Consider the following 9,304-nt stretch of genomic DNA (forward strand, 5'->3'; position numbering starts at 1 on the left):
AAGCATAGGGCCAGTTAATAGTTGTTGTACATGGGCTATTTGCAGCCTCCATTGCATTTCTACCTAGTCTTGATTTCTGATGTATCCTCCATTGCTACATCACCTGTCTGCTCCCTTACCTGCCCACCCCCGCTTACTCCTCCCACCGATCCCTCCCCTTCATCTACAGTCCCCCACTTTCTCCTACTACTCCTCCCTCTACTCCACCTTTTCCTCCTCCTACTCCTTCTTCCTGCTCTTACTCCTCCCTCCTCTTCCTACTCCTCCCTCTACTCCACTTTTTTCCTCCTACTCCTCCCTCTACTCCACCTTCTCCTCTCTCCTCCTACTTCTCCTCTACTCCTCCTCCTACTCCTCCCTCTACTCCACCTTCTCCTCTTTCCTCCTACTTCTCCTCTACTCCTCCTCCTCCTTCCTCCTGCTCTTACTCCTCCCTCCTCTTCCTACTCCTCCCTCTATTTCTCCTTCTCCTCCTCCTACTCCTCCCTCTACTCCACTTTCTGCTTCTACTCCACCTTCTCCTCTATTCCTCCTTCTCCTCCTCCTACTCCTCCCTCTACTCCACCTTCTCCTCCTACTCCACCTTCTTCCCCTCTCACTCTATCCACTACTCATTCTTCCATCTCCCCACCACCATATCTATATCCTTTATATGCTTCCTCCCTTCTTATTCCTTACCAATTTCCTCCGCTCATAGACAACTCTGCCTCTACCTGACAACATTATATTTTGAAGAAAAGTTGCTCTGGCCACTCTTCCGCCACTTCCCAGGGGGGAATACCACACTAACGAAAAATTATTCAGACATGAAAGAACTGTTTTGGGCACTCTCAAGGAAATAGTGCGGTCCTGACCCAGATTCCCATGGAAGTAAGACACCTGTAAGGGAGGTGGCTGTCCCTCATGTTTTTTCTTCACTAAGTCCCCAGAAATCTCATGAAAGGAACCTGACTCATTAGAACACATGAAACACTAAAATCAATTTGCAACTCTCTACAGAGGGGGGTCAGCAAGAGAACTGTAAATAGAAAGATAAATACCCCCCAATCGCACACAGAAATAGGTGAGGAAACCTCTTCTACTGCTCCTCATGGTTGCTTTGAACAGATGAAATAAGAAACAAGACACCTTTCAACAGAGCATGCAGTAGCTTTACCAGATCCTGACTCCACTCTGTTTGCGGATAAAGAGGAAAGGTACCATACTGGATTTGCTGTTGCTACAGAAGATCAGGTACGTCAAGCATCTTCACTTTCCTCACCCACATCTGCTCAAGACGCTGAATTGACAGCCTTCTCAGTGGCATACAAAATGCCTGAAGGAAGACATGCCAATACCTACACTGACTCAAGATATGCCCTGGGTGCAGCACATTATTTTGGATCAATCTGGAAGATAAGAAGCACCACTCAGCTGACTAAAAGCTGCCAACCAAGCCACAAGTGCACCAAGGGAAGTGGACAGAATGGTGTCCGCTAAAGAAACTTCTATACTCACCATGTAGATCCTACCTACAGATCTCAAGCTTCTGAAAGAATGACAAGCAGCTGCTGACCCTGAAGAAATACAAAGCTGGAAAAACAGAAAGGGGCAACCCTTGAAGACGGGCTGTACTCCAACACTCTCAAGCTCTGTTTACCCAAAAACATGTACTGGGCAGTGAGCCCATGGAACTTTATACCTATCCAAGACTCTCATGAACTCTTTGATCTCTAAATACTCTAAAGCACCTAGAATTACTCCTCTAATCATCAGTTACTGCCGATCCTGTATTATTTGTGCCAAGGACAGCTCAGGCAGAAGAGGAGGAGAATCCTTAGCACCTAGCTAACTCTCAATATCCCTTTCAAGAATCCAGGTGACAAAGAGCTGCTGGGTCAAATATGCACTAGTTATAATAGACATTTTGTCAGGATGGCCAGAAGCCTAGCCGGTCATCAATGTGACAACCAAGACCATATACCCAATAGTGCATTGTGAAAGTTGCAGAGATCACTCAGTGGATTCATTGTTCCAGATTCAAGACTCTCTCTCTCTCTGCAACATGAGAAGTAACATTTGTTGATTTTGACACACTTTTGACTCTAAAGAAAAAATGACTTGTTAAAAAAATAATAAATAAAAAGATACCAACAAGTAGGGGTTTGATGGCCATAATAATGCCTGACCACCTGCCATCGATGGAAAGCCGAGGACCCCAAAAGGAGACCTCGTGAAGCTGAATAGATCCAAACGCCAAGCTTCCTCAGGATTATTTGTCCATCCTGAGTTTGTGGTGATATTAATATTGACTAAATGATCCGAGTCCACCCACGCTGATGTAGCGTGGGACAGGTTTAATACTACAATGCATAAGCAAATGTGCCCTAGCCAAGGTTATTATGTCCATACACATAATACATGACAAGGTACTCTTGACACACCACATTCATGCTTCAGAACACAAAGAGGAGCACCACTGTAAAAGGGAAAGTTTGACACATATATATATTGATGCCATAGGTGTGCCAAGGGGGGTACCAGATGATTTTGCAGAAAAAGGAAAGTTTGAGTCCATTTTCCCAACCGTCACTGCTAATAATAATAATAATATTTTGATTTGCATTTATTATATCTATTGCAACCAACAACGTTTACCTGTCACCATGACTTGTTGTGCCTATATTCCAGATAACACAGGTCCATATGGTAATGTAAGCTTGTCTATTTATGATGTCCCTCTGAAGAACTAAGAAGACTTTAAGAACCGTTACTTCATAGGGTTTTGTGCCTTTGGGCTAACCTGTCTTCTGAAACTAACCAATAAAGTTTATCTTTTAGAATTTAACATTTCATAGGGGGGACTGATGTAGAATTATTAAAAAATCTTTATTGAACTTGTACTGAATTATTGTACTAACTCCATTTTAACCTCACACTGTGACAAACCCTCCATTTTGTCCTCATTACCTGACAGATTCTCCATCTTAAACTACATTACATGACAGAATTTCCCAGTACATTTAATACAATGAACAGAGACTGTATTTTCTATAAAGACATAGCTGACTCCGGAATTATTGAATCTCCTGTAACATGCAACAAAGTATAACCAAGGCCAGAGCCAAGGCCATGAGAACACTGTACTAATGAAATGTTCTATTCATAAAATAACCTTGCACCTGATCATGAGACTGACATCACTGACTGTGTAAAATGACGCTCAAGCCCCCCTTTCCACCGAGTAAACCTACCACCTCCCGGTGGGAGGACACCTAGCTAGTCACTCAAATCCCTGAGCCAATTAATAATATTGATGGGTGGACACTGATATAGTCACATAACATTTAATCCAATTAATGATGTTTATTTGTTATTATCTGATATTCAATGATGATGTCATTTTGCCTTTAAAAAGGTCTGCATAACTGTTTTCCAACTAGATGGCATTAAATTTTCTGAAGTGCTTTTAACCTGAACTCCATGTGTCAGTGTGAGCTTACTTCTGCGTATACGCAATTTAATCATCTCATATTTGGACAGGAACAGATAGACATTTAAACATATTTGTTTATTTCTAAATTAATCTACATCACTATAACCCTTTTTTTTTTTTTACTAATGTTTTTTTTTTAATTTATATGGCCCTATTGGGCACTACTAGCTATGTCCACTCTCCTTTATAACCCTAAACCCTGTCAATAAATTAAAAATTTGCCTTTAATACAGCGCCGGGCAAAGTTCTGCATTTTCAAGCCTCATCCAAAATAACAAAGCATATTAAAAGGGCAATCCAGGCACCAAAACCACTTTATCCTAAAGGAACACTCCAAGCACTATGACTGCTGTAGGGGTTATTGTTCCAGGAGTGTTCTGGCAGTGTCCATTGGCATGAAGTTAAACCATTTAACTGCAACTTGTACATTTACCTGGGCGACCATGCGGCATCTCCACATGGAACCCAGATGACTTAGGGACACTATAGTCACCTGAACAACTTTAGCTTAATGAAGTAGTTTTGGTGTATAGAACATGCCCCTGCAGCCTCACTGCTCAATCCGCTGCCATTTAGGAGTTAAATCCCTTTGTTTATGAACCCTAGTCACACCTCCCTGCATGTGACTTGCACAGCCTTCCATAAACACTTCCTGTAAAGAGAGCCCTATTTAGGCTTTCTTTATTGCAAGTTCTGTTTAATTAAGATTTTCTTATCCCCTGCTATGTTAATAGCTTGCTAGACCCTGCAAGAGCCTCCTGTATGTGATTAAAGTTCAATTTAGAGATTGAGATACAATTATTTAAGGTAAATTACATCTGTTTGAAAGTGAAACACGTTTTTTTTTTCATGCAGGCTCTGTCAATCATAGCCAGGAGAGGTGTGGCTAGGGCTGCATAAACAGAAACAAAGTGATTTAACTCCTAAATGACAGTGAATTGAGCAGTGAAATTGCACGGGAATGATCTATACACTAAAACTGCTTTATTTACCCAAAGAAATTTAGGTGACTATAGTGTTCCTTTAATAATATAAGTAATGTCAGAATCCAGGACCATGCTTATTGGCTAAGAGAGCCCAGTGGATTATCCTACCTAATTAATAGAGTCCAGCCTTGCTCTGTTTAGCTTTGTAGAGCTATCCACATTTTCCTGGAGAAGACCATAAACAGGGGCTGTGGCAAGGAAAGCCGAGTGCGAAACATATACGTTCTAAAAACTGTAATGGTTATGTAGCACAGAGTTATTATTATTATTATTGCCATTTATATAGCGCCAACAGATTCCGTAGCGCTTTACAATATTATGAGAGGGGATTTAACTATAAATAGGACAATTACAAATAAACTTACAGGAACAATAGGTTGAAGAGGTCCCTGCTCAATCGAGCTTACATTCTATAGGAGGTAGGGTGTAAAACACATTAGGACAGGAATTTGCAATCAAATAAGGTGGGCTGCCCTTTAGAAGAGGGCAAGAGACAGGTATGTGAGGTAGGGGTTAGTATTAGAGGCCATAAGCTTTCCTAAAGAGATGGGTTTTAAGGCACTTCTTAAAAGATGCAAAACTAGGGGAGAATCTGATGGTGGTAGGCAGGCTATTCCATAGGAAGGGAGCCGCCCGCGAGAAGTCCTGCAAGCGCGAGTTGGCCGTACGGGTGCGGACAACGGACAGGAGGTGGTCACGGGCAGAGCGGAGAGACCGAGAAGGGACATACCTATGGATCTGTGAGGAGATATAAGAGGGGCTAGAGTTGTTCAGTGCTTTATAGGTGGGATTTAGTACCTGAATTGACTCCTATAGCATACAGGAAGCCAATGTAAGGACTGGCAGAGGGGTGAGGTGTGAGAGAAACGACTAGAGAGGAAAATCAATCTAGCAGCAGTGTTCATTACAGACTGTAGGGGTGCAGTACGGCTATAGGGAAGACCAATCAGGAGAGGGTTACAATAATCCATGCGGGAAATTACTAGAGCATGGACAAGTTCCTTGGTAGTATCTGGTGCAAGAAAGGGGCGGATGCGGGCTATGTTTTTAAGATGGCATCTACAGGATTTGGCAACATGCTGGATGTGAGGCTCAAAGATGAGACCAGAGTCAAGTATGACGCCAAGACAGCGCGCTTGCAAGGATGGACTGATGTTGGTACCATAAACTTGAAGGGAGAGCGAAAGAGGAGGATCAGTATTAGGAGGAGGAAAGACAAGGAGCTCAGTTTTTGAGAGATTGAGTTTCAGAAAGCGGGAGGACATCCAGTCAGAGATGGAAGAAAGGCAAGCAGTGACACGTTGCAGGACGGCAGGGGTGAGGTCCGGGGAGGAGAGATATAGCTGGGTGTCATCGGCGTACAGGTGGTAGTGGAATCCAAAAGAGGTAATAAGTTTGCCAAGAGAGGCAGTATAAAGAGAAAATAGAAGGGGACCAAGGAAGGAGCCTTGGGGGCTCCAACCGAGACAGGACGAGGGGACGAGGTATCATTAGAAAAAGAGACACTGAATGAGCGTTGCGAGAGATAAGAGGAAAACCACGAGAGGACAGAGTCACAGAGACCAAGCGATTGAAGAGTTTGAAGAAGGAGAGCATGATCAACGGTGTCAAAGGCCGCTGAGAGGTCAAGAAGAATTAGTGTGGAGTAGTGGCCTTTGGATTTAGCTGCAATTAGGTCGTTACTAACTTTGATAAGGGCAGCCTCTGTAGAGTGGAGAGGGCGGAAGCCAGATTGAAGGGGGTCAAGGAGAGAGTTGGAATTGAGGAAATGAGACACACGGGGGTGGATGGGTCGAGGGATGGTTTTTTTAGTATAGGTACTACAGTGGCATGTTTAAGGTCAGCAGGGACGATGCCAGAAGAGAGCGAACAGTTGAAGATGTGTGTTAAAGAAGGCACGAGACAAGTGGAGAGAGATCTGATAAGGTGAGATGGGACAGGATCAAGTGGGCAAGTGGTGGGGCAAGAGGAGCAAAGAAGAGCAGCCACCTCTTGGTCAGTAGCTGAGAGAATGTCTGAAGGGTAGGAAAGGCATGATCTATGTGTGGTTGAGAAACAGAAAGGCAAGGAGGGGAGAATTATTTCCTTAGTTGTTCAATCTTGTCAGTGAAGTAACATGCAAAGTTATCAGCAGTAAGGTTAGTTTGGGGGTGGCCACAGCAGGGCGAAGAAGAGAATTAAAGGTGTCAAAGAGACGCCTGGGATTGCGGGAACATGAACTAATGAGAGAGGAAAAATAGGACTGTTTGGCAAGGGCAAGGGCTGCACTGTATGAACACAATATGAATCTATTATGGAGAAAGTCTGATTGGGTGCGAGACTTCCTCCAGGAGCGGTCAGCACAACGGGAGCATCTTTGCAGGTAGCGTGTTAATTTAGTATGCCATGGTTGGGGGCGGGTCCTCCTCGAGGTACTTGTTTGGAGTGGTGCTGCAGCATTCAAGGCAGATGTAAGAGTAGAATTACATGTGGAGATGGCCAGTGAAGGACAGGAGAGGGAAGGGATGGACAGAAGTCGTGAATCAATGTCAGCTGACAACTGCTGGAGATCAAGAGAATTAAGGTCCCTCCTGAGTTGAGGGGGGTTAGGCTGAGGTTGTTGGGCGAGGGGGTACGCGAGATAAAATGATAAGAGGTGGTGATCAGAGAGTGGATATGGAGTGTTGCAGATATGAGATACTGTACATGCATAAGTGAAGATTAGGTCAAGGGTATTGCCAGCTACATGGGTGGGAGAATTTGCCCACTGCGATAGCCCGAGGGAGGAAGTAATTGAAAGTAGTTTAGTGGCTGCCGAGGTCAAAGGTGGGTTTATAGGAATATTGAAGTCCCCGAGAATTAGGGAATGTTAGAAGAGAGGAAATAAGGTAGCCAGGCAGCAAAGTGGTCAAGGAAGAGAAGAGGGGAACCAGGGGGACAGTAAATAACAGCAATGTTAGCAGAGAAGGGTTTGAAAAGGCGAATTGAATGTATTTCAAATGACGGGAAAGAGACGGAAGGGGGGTGGGAAGAGGTTTAAAGGAGCAGTGAGGGGAGAGGAGAAACCCAACACCACCACCTTTACATTCAGAGTTTCTTGGGTTGTGGGTAAGTTGGAGACCACCGAAGGACAAAGATGCAGGGGTGGCAGTGTAAGAGGGGGAGAGCCAGGTTTCTGTTAAGGCTAGTAAATCTATTGAACGAGAGAAGAAGAAGTAATGGACAGCAGTGGATTTAGTTATATTGCAAACAGAGCGTGCGTTCCAGAGGGCAGTATTGAAGGAGGATTTAGAGGAACATGAGATGGGTATGAGATTAGTGTGGATCCTTGGGTTAGTATGTGGTGAGTTTGTTGAGAGGGGACTGGGGTTTAGAGAGACATCACCAGCTGCTAGGAGCAGAAGGATAGAAAGGAAGTGAAGGTGGGAGAAGGATTTGAAAGTTTTGTAGGAGGGTATGTATGTAGAGGATTTGGGAGGAGTTGGTGGAGATAGGCTGGAAAGGTATGTGTAGAGTGCATGGGATGAATAGAGAGGGGAGGGGAGTAAGGTGGAAGTAATGATGATGGTGTTGCCAGGGACAGGTGCGAAAGGAAAGGGATATTTTAGTAATGAGAGAAGTTAGTGTTAAAGTGAAAAATAGAAGGGAGATCATTAGAGAAAATGTGTGTTATATAGATATGTAGATACATATATACAAACACACACAAATATCAATGAGTGTTTAAACCATTGTAAGGATGCAGTGTGTTAAATGATTTCAGGTGAGGAGAGGTTTAGTGACTTGATTGGTGTGTTAAAGAAACCAGCTGATGTGCACTATCTATAAGTAAGTTGATGACCATGGGGTGGGTGGTGTGGGGAGGGGAGGGTGGGCAATCTTCCAGAGATGATACCTCTGCTCAGAAGATTCTGCAGGACTTGGTTGCTTGGGAGTGCTGTGTGTTAATGCTGTTTTAAGGGGCCCAGTCTGAAATATAAGGTCTGAGGTTAGAAAAATAAATAAATAAATAAAACACACTATTGCGGGTGGGGAGACATGGCGCTATTGAGGTAATTAATTAGAGATGAAAAACTAAAGGAGAGAACATTTGGGATAAAAAGATAGGAAGGATCAGATAGGTGAAAGTCATAAAAACCATGAACATAAATTTACTAGATTATCAGTGAGAGTAGTAACACTAGCTAAACAAACAGTTAACAAAGAGTCTAAGAGAATGAACATAAAATGACATGATCATACCAGCTTTAAGAAAAACAAAAACAGAAGATCAGGATGGGAGATATAGTTATCAATTAAGTAGTGATAGTATAGGGAGGGAGATGAAATAGAACACAATTTTAAAATAAGAGTTTAAAGGAAACAGTTAAAGAGTGTTCCTTTAACAAAGACGGCAGCTGTATTAGCAGCAAGATTGGAAACAAACCCAGTGTTTTCAAGTCCTATTGATCTCTTCTTATGGGATAAATACCGTCAAGGTAATTCAAAGGAGATGAACCCACCTTCATATGGGATTCATGTACATCACATGTCTAATACTGATGACAAATGTTTATGAGTGGTGTGTTAAACAGACTGATTGACCCCCAGTCACCCATCTCTCATGAAAATCTGATTTTAAGAGACAAAAAAAATTCTCTTTCAGGGATTCCCCATTTGGCTTGTAGCTGATGAAAATTGGCAAAAACCTCACATTGAAACATATCCATGAGGATGTATACACATTCCATAATGAAACACAGAGGAACAAAACAGCTATTGATAATGATTTTAGGGAAGCCACCTGATGATGCTGGCACCCAAGGTACACCAGAGGGATGCAGACCAAGCACTAATTAGCCATAATATTCAATTCCTACTCCTA

The sequence above is a fragment of the Pelobates fuscus genome, chromosome 8 (assembly GCF_036172605.1).
Source record: "Pelobates fuscus isolate aPelFus1 chromosome 8, aPelFus1.pri, whole genome shotgun sequence".
Taxonomy (NCBI): Eukaryota; Metazoa; Chordata; class Amphibia; order Anura; family Pelobatidae; genus Pelobates; species Pelobates fuscus.